This window comes from Chiloscyllium punctatum, chromosome 9 (genome assembly GCF_047496795.1).
Source record: "Chiloscyllium punctatum isolate Juve2018m chromosome 9, sChiPun1.3, whole genome shotgun sequence".
NCBI classification, from domain to species: domain Eukaryota; kingdom Metazoa; phylum Chordata; class Chondrichthyes; order Orectolobiformes; family Hemiscylliidae; genus Chiloscyllium; species Chiloscyllium punctatum.
In genome coordinates, this window is record NC_092747.1 from 93691015 (window position 1) to 93709701 (window position 18687).

At 38.9% G+C, this 18687-nt stretch overlaps 1 long non-coding RNA gene across 1 annotated transcript in view; it reads left to right on the forward strand.

Moving 5' to 3' along the window:
* Nucleotides 1–4321: 4321 nt before the first annotated feature.
* The window catches only part of LOC140481021 (uncharacterized), a 29741-nt gene continuing 15375 nt past the window's right edge, over nucleotides 4322–18687 (forward strand). The window contains exons 1-2 of the long non-coding RNA XR_011961456.1: nucleotides 4322–4403; nucleotides 10108–10165. This is a non-coding gene — a long non-coding RNA (uncharacterized lncRNA). The remainder of the gene's footprint in view (nucleotides 4404–10107; nucleotides 10166–18687) is intronic.

Consider the following 18687-nt stretch of genomic DNA (forward strand, 5'->3'; position numbering starts at 1 on the left):
TTTAATGGGGTGCTCCTGAGAAATTATACATTTTGGCTCAGTTGTAATTAATATATTCCTCTGAATTTCAAGATAATTGGTGGCTCAGTTGAAAACAAATTTCAAAAACTAATTATCCATTTTGGTTTCAATGGCAAAAACTGTGGGAAACAACAAATCTCAAAGGAAAACAACGTTAAAACCTGCAAGAATAAATTAGAAAGTTTTCACGCAGAAATCATGCAGAGTCCAAGATTTCCTTATCATTGTAATCATCAGCAATATTTTGTTTAAAATAGATTTACTTCACTTTTTGTTCAGTATGATCCAGCAGTTAGCCAAGACAAGTATAAAGGGTGAAGCAAGTGAAATGGACCAAATGACCTTTGCTCATTACTACCTTAAGTATCTACTGCAGTGGAAGAGCTAAATATCTCTTTTAAAAATGATGTTACCTGTCTTTATTTGTTCCTGGTACAGGAATATCACCTATTAGTAATAGCAGGGAATTAATTGCAACATATACAAAATTCAGAATTTTTAAAATTATCAGTATGTACATTGCAGGTTTCATTTTTGCAATATATAGCAACACAGGAACTGTTGCATTAAAATAGACAAAAATTGATCTCATTAGATTTCTGTAATCCTTATAGATGCAAGAAACAACAATAATGGAATGGTTGATAAATCACAACAATTAACTCTCTAACTTTTAATTTTGAGGATATTCTGATATTAAATGCAGAAAACAGCCAATGATGGGAAGATTTGGGAGACATGGGAAATCCCTATCCTTTCAAGAATATCACAATGGCCAAAAGTTTCAAATTAAATATGTAAGGTTTCTGAAAATATTATTTTCCAATTTACTTTTTAATTTTGCATCTGACATTTCTCTGGGGAGCTATTCCATAGATTTACCATCCTCTCACTGTAGTGGTGACCTTGATAGTTATGGGGTACGGATGTGCAAGAAGAGTGCAAGCAAAAATGGTCAGTCATAATGCAACAGAACAGTCTAAGGACAGGAAGATCCTGCTAATCTCAATAGTCAGGATTTACTTCAATAACTCTTTTCATCATCCAGTCTGACACCGAGCCACATTGCATAACTTGTGTGCTAAGGTTTCCCAAATTATTAACAGGGTGAAGGAGGATAAGGAACAGGATTGGACCTGGATCTAGTTTGGTGAAAGCTGTGATTATAATTGAGGGGAAGTGGAAGTTTCTGGGTATGAACAGGATTTACAGATGTACGGCACATGGAAAGGAAAACTCGAGTTTGGAGAAACATTGCATGTCTTCCTGTTAAACTCACTTTTTGGTCATGTTTCCATTCCCGGCAGCATTATCTGACAGAAAAGCTGTCACTTCACCACTACTTTAGGCCAAAACTAAAGCTGCTGCCCAACTTCTGCTGATCAGCATACTTAGACAACAACCTCATTTCCAGTGGTTGTTCCCACTCACTTTGCCTAAAAATATACAGCTGACATTGGGACATAATGGGGAAGCAGCAATGGGAAGTGACGAGTGCTATTCTCGATGCCGTCACCCCAAGCCCAGAATCAGCAGGTAGAGCAAGTTAAATTTAAGACTGATGTCTTTGGAGATCAGTTTTGAGATTTTTCCCTTCAAAAGTGGTTTATTACTGTTCAGCTCTTGAGTTATTTGAATAAAACAGCTTTTCATGGCCTTTGTATCTCGTCATCTATGAAACCTAAAGCAGCAATTATACTGCATCTCGACATACTCTGTTTCTCTGAGAATATTCCCCAGCTAAAAAATCTTCTGAACCAAACTCTCCTGTGCTGAGTCATTCCTGTTTCCCTCATTGATAACCACCCAAGAGTTACAACATCCTATTCCTTTGCAGTTAACATAATTAAATGATCCTGATTATGACAAATCCCATCCCATAACATAATCGGTCTCAATTTCACAGGGGCAAGCAAGGTGTCAGGTTGTGGCTCACAGTCACAATTCCCAGAGACTGCTCATCATTTCAATCACCAGTTGCCTCCACTAAAATGATATTTTGGAGACTATGGTATCTGGAAGCCAAAGTATAGAGATTAGATCAGGTAAGACCGGGTCCATTGTCTGTTCATTTATTTAAGATAACGAGGAATTACATTTTGAATGTCCACATATGGTCCCAGGATAGTTTGGATGGAGTTGTGTGGGGCAGAGACCTTTTGAACGATCCTTGTTCCATTTGAAATCTTCTTTTGTCATTCTCATGCTTTTATTGACATCAAACAGTCTAGATAAATGTTACTGCTGTCGGATGATCTGGGATTTAATGCAGAGTTAATTAGAATAAAGTCTCAAGGTAAAATTCAAAAGCTAGAGTTTATTCTGTCAGTTCATTGTTAGTGACATGATGAAAAACAAAGAACAAAACTTTAAGTCTGTGGAAATTGATACTAGTGGGAACAAGCAGGGCTCTGCAAATCACCAAAATAGTAATTTGTTTTCAGCGTATGAATATGCTGGTTTCTATGTTGCTAATTGATTTATCATTTTAACACACCAACACGTGAAAAAATGTGTAATCAAACCAAAATTACAGAAGTGAGGGATTTAATAGAATTACAGTTACAGTAACATAGAAAAGACAGCCTTCAGTGTCACCAGGTGCCAGTCTGACTTCCAATGTGGTTAGAAGAATAAGACTGACAACGATTACTCTACCAGCTCTCAAATAATGTGTGATACAATGGTAGGATGCAAATTGACTCCTTTTCTAATGGTTGACTAGTTGCATTGTACATGACAAATAAAAATTATTTATTTATCGATTCACTCCTTACAATAATATACCTCAGGAACCAATTGTCTGCGTGGTTTACTCTACTATGTGAAGGACATGTCTCCATAGGAAAACACACATCCATCTTAAAAATCTGCTTCTTTAAAACCTCTTAGTATAGGATACGATTTAAATGAACCCAAATCATCACATTAGGAACATTTTGATACATTTAACTGGAATTACTTTTGATACAGTTTGTAATGCAGCAGAAACATCTTAGCACTGTCTCAATTAAGTGATTTTAAACAATCATAATTACTGATAACACTAGCATGCAGGTATGCCCAAAGGATCTCATGATTGCAGTACATTTTGCTAATGATCACTGTTAATTAAAAATGGGAATTAGCACTAATGAGCACAGAAACATTCCTTCAGTGATCTACTTGAAGTTTTCATAGTGAGAATAGATTGCATGTATTTCACAATTTCTTTGCTTCAAATCTTGGCCTTCTCACCTTCTCATTCGTGTCTTAAAAAATTGATTTAATCAAGAAGTATTACATTTTAGTTTAATGTGGTATAAAATAGCTCTGTTGTCTAAGTAGATTTAAAACATATTGATGGGGTGCACAGATGGGAGAGTCATGCACATTTTTTTGTTACCAATTAGTGATGTGTCTGTGAGAAGTTTAAAAGGGGAACCTTCCATTTTGAAGAATCTTCATACATTCAATGCCAATCCAACATTGTCAAGCTGTTCTGAAACACAGAGGTTTGATGGCAGGATGCTGGGAGATATGGAACTTTAATGCAAACCCAGCTCATTATATTTCCGTTCAAGGTTAAGACATGATATATTGAAGTCTATTCCTGGACCAGGCTACACAATGAGAAACAACTGGTCTGCTCAAATAGTGTTTAGATGCCTTAACCATCTGCTGGGAGTTTTCTGTCTGACCCTCCAGAAATTACTAATATCATGTTAGACAAGCCTGTTATCTGCTATACTATACTGCCATTGATAGAAGCATCAGCATTAAATCTGACAATAATTAGCAGGAAACAGCGCAAGAAGAGGACAATAGTCTCTTTCCCCTGAGGATGGAAACCGCTAGCAGCACAGAAGTGATGAGTTCATCTTTCCAAGCTCTGTGACATTTAACTTGTGCTGACTGCAGTGACAGGCACTCCTACCACACATCTTCCCAGCAATTCATCAAGATGAGCCTGTGAAACAGCTACTATATAGGCAGCATTATATTTGAATTAGTGGCAATGTGCAGGTCATTCCTTTAATGTGCTTTTCAGTTACCGGAGCATCTGCATAGATCTCTGATTAATGGAGTTTTGCATTTATGTGTAAAGATTTATATCACAAAGAAAACGGGTGCTGCCAGGTGCAGGTATTTACATATATAATTCCACATTCAATTATCTGCAGAAAGGCGCATCTGGTAGGACGGATGAGGGGAGGTGTAGAGGGAAAAGCTGTGTAGGGCTGCTGCTGGTAGCTGTGATATCTTTTTGTCTGTTTCAGGAGGAGCTTGCTGAGCTGCTGTCACACTGTATCTGAGGGCTGTGAGTTGCTGTGTGTATTCTGCTGACAGATGCACCGGGTTTAATGCTCATGCCGAACTGCTGTGAATGCAAGAAACAACCGGTAAGCCCTGTCCCTCCTGCTTTACGCTGCAGGGCAGAAGGTTCCCACAAAGCCCATTTATCTTTCTGGAACACAAAGCAGCACATCTGTGTAAACAATTGCAATCGATTATACAGCATTCTCAACCCAATTACATTGTAAATGTTTGTCATGCAAAATTCATATATTGGCCAGTTGTGAACAGCCTTGTGAGAGGTACATAGCAGATCCAAAACTCCTGGGAATGGAGAGAACATCATTGACAGCTGTGACAGGGAGAGCCTGGATTATGGCAGGAGTTTGATGGATAAATTTATCAGAATGGATTTCTCTTGTTAATATTTCATATGTTTGACAAACCTACAGCTTACTTGTATGCTGATAATTTACTACTTGGGACATCAGTTCTGTCTTCATGATGACATGAGACTCAGGTATCTACCGTTAAGTATTAGTTATGATCTACACAATATTATCTGGAAGGATCCTCCAGCTTCACCATTTCACCATAGGCTGTTATTGACTTTAATAATTTACTGTCAGGAAGCAGGAAGATTTATTGCTGCATCCATTAGTGCTTCCATCTGTCTCTCCGTAAACACTTGATGCCTGTTCAATAATTTAAAAACATACATAAGAGACTTAGCTCAGAGCTTACTCTCACTGGTGACTCTCGAATTTGCTCTGATTTTTGAATACTGGAATTGGTTGCATAGCTCATGCTGTCAGTTTCTGAATTGATTACATTTCATTGAATCACAGAATGTTACAGCACAGAAGACTGCCTTTCAGCCCATCACATCCATGCTACCTCTGATAGAATCCATTTAGTTCCTTGCTCCATCATCATAGACATGCAATGTTCTGCCTTTCAAGCATTTACTCAATTCCTTTCTCGAAGTTACTAACGAATCTGTGTCCATATCCTTTCAGAGAATCATACTGAATTCACTTTTGATAATTATTCATGCATTAGTGAATTGAACGAGCAGCTAAATAACAAGATATTGACTCAGGTAATCCAGTCTCTGAATTGTTGGAGACCAGATGTAACACCCAATATGTGTGTTAGGACCTTGCTGATATATCAACCTAACAGAGCTTGATGGATATTGTCTAAAACTTGCCTGGACTTCTGAGGGACAATTGCCCAGTTCCCGGGAATCCTCCAGAGAAGTTTTCAGTCCTAAGCTAAAGTTGCAGTTTTCCAACACCTCCAATTTACTTCCTTGTCTAGTTAATCACCCAGGAAATATTAAATGCAAAAATCCCGAGTAACTATACAACTGACAACTTTGGCAAAAAGAATAAAAGCATGGACTACTTTCTAAATGGTGAGAAAATTAATAAAGCCAAAGCACAAAGGGATCTGGGAGTGCTAGTCGAGGATTCTCTAAAGGTAAACATGCAGGTTGAGTCCGTGATTAAGAAAGCGAATGCAATGTTGTCTCTTATCTCAAGAGGGTTGGAATATAAAAGCAGAGATGTACTACTAAGACTTTATAAAGCTCTGGTTAGGCCCCATTTGGAGTACTGTGTCCAGTTTTGGTCCCCACACCTCAGGAAGGACATACTGGCACTGGAACGTGTCCAGCGGAGATTCACACGGATGATCCCTGGAATGACAGGTCTAGCATATGAGGAACGGCTGAGGATACTGGGATTGTATTCGTTGGAGTTTAGAAGATTAAGGGGAGACTTAATAGAGACGTACAAAATAATACATGGCTTGGAAAAGGTGGATGCTAGGAAATTGTTTCCGTTAGACGGGGAGACTAGGACCCGTGGACACAGCCTTAGAATTAGAGGGGGTCATTTCAGAACAGAAATGCGGAGACATTTCTTCAGCCAGAGAGTGGTGGGCCTGTGGAATTCATTGCCACGGAGTGCAGTGGAAGCCGGGACGCTAAATGTCTTCAAGGCCGAGATTGATAGATTCTTGTTGTCTAGAGGAATTAAGGGCTACGGGGAGAACGCTGGTAAGTGGAGCTGAAATGCGCATCAGCCATGTTTGAATGGCGGAGTGGACTCGATGGGCCAAATGGCCTTACTTCCACTCCTATGTCTTATGGTCTTATGGTCTTATGACCACAGCATTCACTCAGATTGATACCGCAACTGTCCATTCACTATCTCCCATCTCGTTATGTACCTGGCTGACCTCTCAACTCTATCTGACCCCACCACCTTCCCCCATCCCAACCTTTTTATAGAATAGAATCCCTTGTGTGGAAACTAAACTACGACACTAAAGTCGGTGGAGTAGTGGACAGTTTGGAAGAATGTTACAGGTTGCAGGGGGACTTGAATAAACTATAGAATTGGGCTGAGAGGTGGCAAATGGAGTTCAATGCAGCTAAATGTGAGGTGATGCACTTTGGGAAGAATAACAGGAAGGCAGAGTACTGGGTCAATGGAAAAATTCTTGGTGGTGTGGATGTGCAGAGGGATCTTGGAGTCCATGTGCATAGATCCCTGAAAGTTGCCACCCGGTGGATAGTGCTGTTAAGAAGGCATACGGTGTGTTAGGTTTCATTGCTAGAGGGATTGAGTTCCGGATCCACAATATCATGTTGCAACTATACAAAATACTGGTGCGGCCACACTTGGAATATTGTGTACAGTTCTGGTCGTCCCAAAAGAGAAAGGATGTGGAAGCATTGGAAAAGGTGCAGAGGAGATTTACCAGGATGTTGCCTGGTCTGGAGGGAAGGTCTTATGAGGAAAGGCTGAGAGACTTGGGTCTGTGCTCATTGGAAAGAAGAAGGCTAAGGGGGGATTTGATAGAGACATACAAGATGATCAGAGGATTAGATAGGGTAGACAGAGAAAGACTTTTTCCTAGGATGATAATATCAGCTTGTACAAGAGGGCATCACTACAAATTGAGGGGTAATATATTTAAGACAGATGTCAGAGGCAAGTTCTTTACGCAGAGAGTGGTAAGGTTGTGGAATGCCCTACCTGCTAATGTAGTCAACTCAGCCACATTAGGGAGATTTGAACAATCCCTAGATAAGCACATGGATGCTTTTGGGATAGTGTAGGGTGATAAGCTGAGATTAGTTCATAGGTTGGCTCAACATCGAGGGCTGAAGGGCCTGTTCTGTGCTGTAAAGTTCTATGTTCTAAACAGGCCCAAGTCCACACGAACCCTCTGAAAAGTAACCCACCAGACCCATTCCCCGACATTTACCCCTAATAAATGCACATAACCTACACATCCCTGAACACTATGAGCAATTTCACATGGCCAATTCACCTGACCTACACATCTCTGGGTTGTGGTAGGAAACTGGAGCACCTGGAGGAAGCCCATGCAAACATGGAGATATTGTGCAAACTCTACACAGACATGTGCCCAAGACTGGAATCGAACCCAAGTCCCTAGCACTGTGAGGCAGCAGCACTAACCACTGAGCCACCATACCGACCCTAACTAGAGCACAATACCGAAAGATGTTTCCACAAGTAGAAAAGACTCGGTCCTGAGGGCACAGTTCAGAGTGAAGTGATGACCCTTTAGAACTGAGAGGAGGAGGAATTTTTGGAGCCAGAGGGTTATGAATATGTGGAACTAATTACCACAGAGTGCTTCGGAGGCCAAGTCATTGAGTGTGTTTAAGACAGAGATAGATAGCTTCTTGATTAGTAAGAGACTCGAAGATTAGGGAGACAAAGCAGGAGAATGGGTTTGAGAAACAAATCAGTCATGATCAATTGTGGAGCAGACTTGATGGGCCAAATATGCCCCTATGTCTTATGGTTACAGATTATGCACAGAAATAATCCCAACACACAACTATATATCTGACAAACTCTCTAACCCAATCTGACTACCCCCAACACCTGACCACACTTAAAGCAGCCTGACAAGCTACCAACACTTGATGACATACTCAACTTGTCCTGACTGTTTCTCAACACCTGACTAAACAGTGGGAGGAAACTGGACCGCCCAGAGGAAACCCACTCCAACACAGAGAGAATGCGCAAACTCCATACATATAGTCCCCTAATGCTGGAATTGAACCTGAGCCCTTGGCATTGTGCGGTAGCAGTACTAACCACCGAGGCACCATGCTCCATAACGGTTGTGCAGGCTTCAATGAGATTGCCTGTCAAGAGAACACAGGCCTAAATTCCACATTCAATTAGTTCTACATAAAATAATCTTACCATCCCAGTGATTAATAATGGTTAAGTAATTGGTAATGTAGCTGTGAGAGTGCTTTTGGGCTGAGCGACTATAATATGATCAAATTCTTCATTGAGATGGAGAGTGAGGTAGCTGATTCTGAGTTAAGGTCCTGAATCTTAATGAGGCATGAGGTGGTTGTGTTGGATTGGGAATTGAAAGGAATGCCAGTGGATAGGCAATGATAAATATTTAAAGAGAAAAACGATAAACTACAAAATTTGTTTGTCCCTATCTGACACAGCTATGTCTTTGTAATCCCAACTATATCATAACCATTTACATCAATTTATGCGATTAATTCATCCACTTTGCTTCAAATGCTCTGATTGTTCAGGCACGAAGACTTAAGGCTTACCATTTTAATGTTCCTTGTTGCATACCCACCATTTTTTACTGTGGTCTTGTTCAATTCTAACCTTTGATTCCTCTGCCTATCATTTCTCTTACTTCACTTTCTAACTCTTTGATTTCCTTTTCTCTGACTGCTTGCATAATTTCTCAGCCCCCTGCTAATTTAGTTTAAATCCTCCCCAGTCAGTCTAGCACATTTCTCTTAGTTTGCAGATGCCACACAGTATCCCCAGCCGCTGCTCTAAGTCCAAAGTCCAGGCATCCAGCAGCTGCAACTGGAGTCACTTCCTGCATACATGCTGGTCCCGGACACTGGAAATGTGCCCAGCTTCCCACACAGAACAGGAGAGGCAGACCATGGCTTTGATCTCTTTTGTCATCAGCGACATGGTTCTGAAGGAATTATTGTTTATGTTATGTTGACTCTACCCATTCTAATGATCGCCTATACAGTCTGTGGATGGAAACATGGAGTTCTACATAAGCTTTTGTAAGGGAGCAGAAGTAGCTATACCAGTTCTAGTATTCATGTTTGATGAAATAGAGTTGCAATAATTGTTACAAACCTTCTTGTTTTCTCAACATAGTTCATCCCTGTAGGTGCATCATGTACCATTAACTACCAACCAAACCAAAGAAAAATCAAAGACAAAAGATGGGTAGTGACAGTGAATTGCCTCAAATAACTCTCACCTATTAGTGTATAATAGTAAAGATGGCAAATACCACAATGTACCAAGAGTGGCCACCTGGGAAAAAAACACAGCATTCCCAAAGTTAAGGTTAGTCAATAATATGGAGGTTGGAAATAAATGACTTGAAAAATACTGCCATTTGAATCTCAATCTCATCAGGATCTTTACATCGTAAATAGGAAATAAAACAGCAATACTCTGCCACTATACGATTCTGTGTCATAGTTAATAAGCAGAATTTACATCTGTTGTTGGTATTTATTGATCATGCTATAATCATAGTTTGTAGTTCTGTTACAACAGAATAAATTATCTCTACTGAATGAAGAACAGCAGCATAAAAGGACAATCCAAGCCGACTTCCAAAGGGTTGTCATAATCAACACAAACCTTTTGTTATTAGAGTTTACAAGTCAAGTCTAATTTATTATACAAAGCAAATCTATTGCGTTTTAACTACTTTCACTCTGTTTTTTAGGTCCCTGGTTCTTCTGTGCTTTGTTCTTGTTGGAAGGATGAAGACAACTTACAACATGGTTAGTTGTTAAGAAAAAAATATATTTGTGCCTTGAACATTTAGAGGAAGTCTGTTGACTCATATTCCAATATTATTTCACAATATTGGGAAAGAAAAGTTACAGTACTCTATTTTAACCCTCACAAATGTCAATAATTAGATTGTTAGCTTTGTTTGGTGAAAGTAGCCAGCTGCTGAGTTACACTGTTCATGCTGCAATTGCACATCTAGCTAAGTAGGACAGTATCTGGTTGAGATATTAAATGTCCCTGGTGAAGTATCTTGCTAATATTTACACAGTAACCACTCCCAAAACATATGTCCAATTGATGATTCTGAGTTCTGCTGATGCCCATGGAAATATATTATACATTATACTTTCAATTGATGAGAGGTCAGGCAATAAGCAAAACTGTAGAAAATGAAAAGCTATTTTCAGAGAGCAGCTTTCTTCCTTAATCACTCTCGTGCTGTATCACAAAGTGTGGTTTTGAATTATTTTCAACATATTTAGGATATAAAGAAAACAGCTTGCAACTATGGAACATTTTCCATGATCTCAGGATATTCCTGTGAGTGGCACAGTGGCTCAGTCGTTAGCACTGCTGTTTCATTAAACATGCATCCTGGGTTCAACCTCAACCTCAGGTGACTGTCTGTGTGGAGTTTGCGTGTTCTTCCCCCATGTCTGCGTGAGTTTGCTCTGGTTTCCTCTCACAGTTATTGGGGTATGTATAAGATAATCGGGTAGGGGAATGAGTCTGGATGGATTACTCTTCAGAGGGGCAGTATGGGCTTGTTAGGCTGAAAGGCCTTTTTCCACACTGTAGGGATTCTATGATTCCAAAGTGCTGCATACTGCCAACACATATGCTTGTAAAAGTACAATACATAACAGTTAATTTTCATATAGAATATCCTAACAAAATAAATATATGATGTGATCAAGATAATCTGTTTTCATGATGTTGATTTAAGTATAAATGTTGCACTTAAAAAAAATCATTCATTGGATTTGTGCATGACTGGTTGGGCCATCATTTATTGCCCAATCCTATTGCCCTTGAGAAGGTGGTGGTGAACTGTCTTATTGACCCATTGCAGTCCATGTGCTAAAGATGGACATAGAATACCATGAATGAGGGAACTCCAGGACTTTCTTTGAGACTGAAGCGACAGCTATAGATTTCCAAGTCAAGATGGTGAATGGCTTGGAGTCGAATTGCTGGTGCTGGTATTCTCATATCCCTTACTGTGTCTTTCTAGATGGAGGTTGTCATGGATTTGAAAGGTTCTATCTAAGAAGCCTTAGTGAATTTGTAAAATTTAGCTTGTACATTGTACATAATGAGACGGTTGAGTATCGGTGATAGATGGAGTTTGTGGATATAGTGTCAATCAAGTGAATGCTGCCAAACTTCTCAAATATTTTTGGAACTGCACTCATCCTGGCAAGTAGTGAATATTCCCTTACCCACCTGACTGTGCTTTGTAGATGGTGGACAGGCTTTTTGGAGTCAGGAGATGAGTTAATCACTGCAGACTTCCTATTCTCTGCCCTGCTCTAAAAGGCACAGTATTTATATAGGTTGTCCAATTCAGTTTCTGATTATTGTTAACCCTCAGGATGTTGTTGTGGGGGATTTGGCAGTGGTAACATCATTAAATGTTATGGGGCAATGATAGATTTCGTTTGGTTGGAGATGGTCATTACTTGGCATTTGTGCGACACATGCTCCTGCTGTTTTTTAGCCCAAATCTCGGTATTGGCCTTGCTAATTTCAGACACTGAGTGCCTCATGGTTTGAGGAGTTGTAAATGCTGCTGAACAATTTACATTCATCAGTGAACATTCCCACATCTGACCATACGATGGAGTTGAAGGTCAATCATGAGTCAGCTGAAGCTGATTGGCCTAGGACACGAGCTTGAGGAATTCTGCAGAGATGTCCCAGAGCTGAGATGACTGGTATCAAGCAAGCACAACCAACTTCCTTTGTGCCAGGTCTGACTCCAACTAACTGTGAATTTCCCCTGATGCTCTTGGACTCCAGCTTTTCTAGGACTTCTCAATGCCACTCTCAATTTCATCAAATCGTACTGTGGGACCTGTTAAGTCCAAATGGGAGGGGAGATGGGGCCTGGGATTCATATCCAAAATGCACCAGCTCCAACAGAATACCTCTCCTCCTACCACTCTCATAAGCCAAACTCTCAGCACTGCACTGGTGTGTCAGCCTTGATACTGCAGAATACCAAATATGTACATCATGTCACTCTGTAGTAGAAGGTAAAGAGATTGTTTTGTTTTGTGGGATATATTACCTCAGATTCTGACAGCATTATGCTGAAGACTGCATTAAGCTGCACTCAATCTGATATTAACTTAAGGACTTGGGTGAGGAGGGCACAACATTTAGGATCTCAAAGCTGACAGACCACTTAAATACTCTCAATAACCTTAGTAACAACATATAACTTATTAATTAAAATTGTACTTGTTTGTTATCATGCAATAAACCAAACCTATCCTCTTCTTGAGGTACAATCAATTGTTTTTCTCTAACATTTTAGTCCAAATAGGCTCTATGGACCAAGCTAAAAGAGTGAATGTGACAGTTATCTACCCAGCCACATGTTGGCATTACATGCTCTACAATATGGTGCCATCAGGGGTTGTCTGACGATTTAGTTTAGTTGCAGTGTATGACATGATAGGCAGCAGTATGGATGGAAATTATTTTTTTTGATATCGAAGATGCCCGGCAAATGCAGAACAAAAATCCAGTTACAGCATTTAAAACAACCTGGACGTAGTCTGCAGTAAACAGACAAATGACTGCATGTTAACACAAACACAAAGGCAAGTGTGCATTTGAATGTGCATGGAGCTGACATACTCCTAACAACTGTCTGTAACAGATTACATGTGATATCAATGAAGTGCAAAAGCAAGTTCAGCTGCAGAGAGCTAAGGAACATCAGGGCTAGGTGAAGGAAGGTAACACCTGTCAGGGGCCAAGCTAAGGGCACAGTTACAGGCTAAAAAAGCTAGACATAAAAAAAACTTACAACTCAGAATGAGCACTGCCACAGTAGTAGATAGACACCATGAGGTATGGCTACTGTCAGGGAAGCCAAAGGATTTAGAACACATTTTAGCAGTTTTCAGCAGCAGCAACAGTGTGAAGCCAGAATTAAAGTAATAAAGAGTCAATTTCAAAGCCTAAGCAGACAGGCTCTAACATAAAACAAAGGAAAGAGATGGCTAAAGCTACAATAAGAGCAGGAGATCCATTATTAAAGTCACAGTAAAGGCAGGAAGATTTTATTAAGGCTTCAGAAGCCAGCATTCATTTGGATAAGTTGTTAGACTGAAAGAGAACTTTTATTAAAATGCAAGGTAATGCATTTATTAAAACCACCATTGACAGTGTGGATCATCTGTGAAAACATTTTTGAAAACAAAATTCATCTTTAAGGCTACCAGCAGCAGAATTTATTCTGTAAGACAACACAAAATTAGGTACCTCGGATACTTGGATAAAACCATTCTTGAGATACAGAAGTGCATTCAATGTACATGCAAAGTCTGAAGCTGCACAAGGTCAACTCAATTTTATATTTGATTGGGGTCATAGATGATGATGTTATAGCTTGCTAAAGCACAAAAGAAGGTAATGTTAATTTTAAATAAAAAACAAAAAAACTGCAGATATTGTAAATCAGGTATCAAAACAGGAATTTCTGGAAAAACTCAGCAGATCTGGTAGCATCTGGCAACTAAAGTTCTGATTCAGATGAGAATTCAACTCTGATTTCTCTTCACAGATGCTGCCAGACCTGCTGAGCTTTTCCAGCAATTTCTGTTTTTGTAGGTGTTAATTTTACTGAGATTCTATAAGCTTTTGGCAACTTGCTATTGGAAAGATTGTATCTTTTGTTTTCAGTAGTTTTGATGGCGAACTGAACTGGGAAATAAATGTTTTAATAATGAAGGATTGTTGAAGGATTACAGCACTTTTTATAAACAAGTGATGTTTACACAGTTGCTTGTTCAAGCATGAGTTCTAGACAAGTTGGGGCCAGGGGAATACATATGAATGGATCTTTGTCTGGCAGTAAATGGCTGAATGGTCTGTGTACGAATGACCAATTATGAATGACAATGACAAAAAAGCCATAAAATATGACTGGCTCCAAGGTAGCTGAGCATCTTGGGGCTATGAACGTTTGGCGAAAACCTTGGATTGCTGAGGAGAAAGGATTATTTTTGTTCTGCCATAAAATAAAACTCCCTAAACCTGATGAAAACAGATTAACTTTTCTGTCAGCAATTTTTGTAAACTGTGGCACTTAACCAATGAGCTAGAGACTTTATAAGTGTGAACCAGCTACCTTGCATCTTCTACAAATAAGTGGAATAATCTGGAGAAGGTGAATCAAGAAGCAGCACATTCTGACATGTGAAAAGGACCATCTCAGTTGACTCTATATTGCCCCAGTAGTTCCCTCCACCCAACACATCCATTTTCTTTTTCCTGCCTATGTCTATATGTATGCGTCTGTAGGCAAGAGTTTATAAGTGGTTAGTGTTTTAACTAGTACAGTTATATGTTTATGGTTCAGAATTGTTTATGTGCAGTACACATCTACGTATTTATAATGACTACTAATTCTTGTTAAGTAGACAAACCTAGTTAGTTCTTTCTGTCGACCTAGACCTAAAAGATCAATTTAAGTATTTGATATTGTCTTATAAAATCTTTTAATTTTTAAGATGACTCTGATGATAGTGGGCTTTGGTTACCCAGTGTGCTACCCAAGTGATGCATGACACTTTGATCAAAGAATAAGTAAAATTCTTGAAAGTGCAAAATTTAAAGCAAGACTTCAGCATTCAAAATAAATATAGATAACTTTGATTTGGAGGTGCCAGTGTTGGACTGTGTTGTACCAAGTTAAAAAATAAATCACACAACATCTATAAATTCTGTGTCCTACGACCTTATACTCCACAACCACCTGATGAAGGAGCAGTGCTCCAAAAGCTAGTGCTTCCACATAAACCTGTTGGACTATAACCTGGTGTTGTGTGATTTTTTAACATAGATAACTTTAGTTGTGATCTCTACAAATCTGTGCAAAAATGTGACAATCTGAAATCAGAATTCATAAGGGGTAGAATTGTTGGAATTACTGATGAATCTTCATCAGATTTATATTGTCTGAATATGTTTTGACTATGGAGAAATCCATTCAGATGACATTGGAAGCAGAAATCACACAAAAAAGTCAGAAATTCTGAGAGGAGAGAACAACTTTATCAGAAAAAAGCAACAGAATCCATTCATTTTATAAAGGTATAAAACTCAAAAAAATGCATGTTTCAAGCCAATACAGCAAATACTAAATTTACTTTCAGCACTTTGGAAAGGGAAAGCTTTGCAGACACAGATAATGCTCAGATTTAAGAACAAATATACCTATGTACAAAAGATAATACTTGCCAAAATTGGGCAGAAGTAGGACACAATTATAGAGCAACGAGTCAAATAGCTACTCGCACACTACTGTTAATGAGGTAGTGCAACCCTTAAAAGAGACATTCTTTCTGTCTTTGGAAGGGAACTTAGTCATCCAACTAATTTATTTTGGCAAGGAGTAATTTATGTTAAAGGACATCCCATTAATTTTAAGCTTGAAACTAATTTTAAACCTGTTATAAAAATATCAGATTTAACACTATGACAAATCATAAAGGATAACTTATAACAGTTTTTTGTATTATCCTACACTTCTGAGCCAGTCAATTTCTCAGAGGAAGTGGTGAAGGCAGATATAATTGGGGTATCTCAGGGATTTTAGATAATTGCATGACACAAATACAGATGTAAAGCACTCAAGGTTAAACATATTTGATAATGAACTCTGCAACACAGGGAACACCCGAGAGTAGAGAATTGTTATATACCTCACAATCAAGGAGTATGTTGACTTTTAATTTATTCAGATGGCATTAAACCAGTTACAACCAATAGCAAACAGGTCAAAAGACAGCTAGTTAAGCCAAACCCGTTCAAAGAGATCACAGTCAGGCAACAACTGGGTAAGCAACAGCCAGTCATGGAAACCCCAAAAGTCAAGGAAATGTTGCTTATTTAACAAATAATTGTTGAATAACTTATCAAGGAATAACCATTTTAATGTTTCCTTCAGTTTCCTGAATTTATAGCAGGACCCCAAAAAACAAAAACTTACAAATTGAAATTAGTTTTAGTGTTATAAAAAATTTGTTTCATTTGGTAGAGAAGGCACAGTGACCAGCAAGATAAAATTGGTATAGGGAAATATGCCAGGGACAAAACAGGGGTCTAGGATCCAGAGCTGTTCATAACATTGTGTAGAATGATGACCCCTGAACAATGATTCAATAGATTAGCTAGGAATACATCTTTGAAAATGAACAGTATTTCACAATTATAGGCAACTGAGAACTGTTTGATGGTAGACCAGTTATTCCAGATTTCCTTTTGGAAAATGTTCTGGGAACATATTGTAAAATTGATGACAAAACAAGTAATGCTTTTCATTCATTGCAGGAAGCACAGATGACAAAAACTAGCAAACTTTATGAGAAGAGGCAAATGATAAGAAAGAGAATGCGCAGCTTAATCCCACTTGAGCTCATTGGTGAATCTTTAACTGAACTTTTATAGTCAGCAATGCAACCTGGTGAACAAATAATTGTGGTAGACTTACATCTGATGTCAGATAATTAGATGAAATGAGTCTAACAGGAACTCTTCAATTGTTTATTTTTCATAAAAGAATCAGTAGTACCAATTACAGAGATCATGCTACGTAAAACAATCATATGGGACAAAGGAAAACATCCAAATTAATGAACAAGAATAAACACAAATTCCACATATTTTAATACGGAGGCATTAACAGGTTGTGAATAAAGATTTGTTTTAGGGTTGGCTTTATAAGACTCAAGGGGAGCTAAAACTTAGAAAGAACAAATAAGTTTCAGGATCCCTTACAGGAGAAATTCACTGGCTTAGAAGTGTAGGATAATGCAAAAAAAAACTATTGCATCAGAGTAGCCATCTTGTAGAACAGAAATTCATGAGAATAAATCTCCCTCTAATGATGCTACTGGGCAATTACCAGATTCAGGACCAAAGAATTCAACTATGAAGAAAAGGTACAGGAAATCAAGAGTTGACTAATGGATCGAAGGCCTCATTCAGCAGTAACAATGTTCTACATGTAGGATATCCAAGCAATAAAAGGTCCTTTAATGACCTCATTGTACCTAATCAAGGTCAACAGTCCTCAAACTAAACTCCTATTACTCTTCTATATCCAATTAGAACATTTTCTGGGAGAATATTGGCGACACATGTCGATAGGGTGGTAAAGAAGGCGTGGTAAAAACAATGACTGCAGATGCTGGAAACCAGATTCTGGATTAGTGGTGCTGGAAGAGCACAGCAGGTCAGGCAGCATCCAAGTAGCTTCGAAATCGACGTCTCGGGTGGTAAAGAAGGTGTATGGCATTCTTATCTTTATTGTTTGGGGCATTGAGTACAAGAGTGAGGAAGTGATGTTACAGCTTTATAAAACTTTAGTTAGGCCACACTTAAGAGTATTGCATTCAATTCAGGTTGCCACATTACAGGGTGGAAGTAGGGGCCTTGGAAAGGATGCAGAAGAGGTTTACCAGAATGCTGCCTGAATTAGAGGGCATGAGCTATAAGGAGAAGCTGGACAAACAAGTGTTGTATTTTCTGGAGGGGCGGAGGCTGAGGGGAGACTTGATGGAAGTTTATAGAATTATGAGGGGCATAGATAAGGTTGACAGTCAAGATCATTTTCCCAGAGTTGAAATGTTGAAGAAAAGAGGGCATGCAGTTAAGGTAAGTGGGGCAAAGTTCAAAGGAGATGTGAGAGATAAGTTCTTTACACAGAGAGTGATAGGTGCCTGGAACACACTGCCAGAGGTCGTGGTGAAGGCAGATATAACAGTAGTATTTAAGGGGCTTTTAGATAAGCACAAGAAAAAGCAAGGAATAGAAGATTATGGACAATGAGTAAGCAATGTGACTCTTCTTCAGATGGTGAAAACTAGTTTAATTTGCATCATGTTTGACACAGCATTGTGGGCCAAAGGGCCTTTTCCTGTGCTGTACTGTTTCTTGTTTTAATAGTAAAACCTCCAGCTGACTGAATTTACAATATTGGAAAATTCAAGAGAGATGGGGCATTGGTACATGTAATTATATACATGAATATATGAATGCTAGTTATAGGGTAAAAGCTTGAAGAGGGGAGCATGGCTGGATGGACACATATAGAGCAGTGGCTCTGCAAGAGTTAGGATCAATGGTGACATTAAACTCCATTTATTCTGATGATGTGATAAGGATTTGGGTGAGCGAAAGCCAGAACATCTTATGATCTTGAAGGTGACAGACTTGTTAAGCTAGTTCTGCCAATAGCAACAACACCTATCTTACTAATTACATTCTG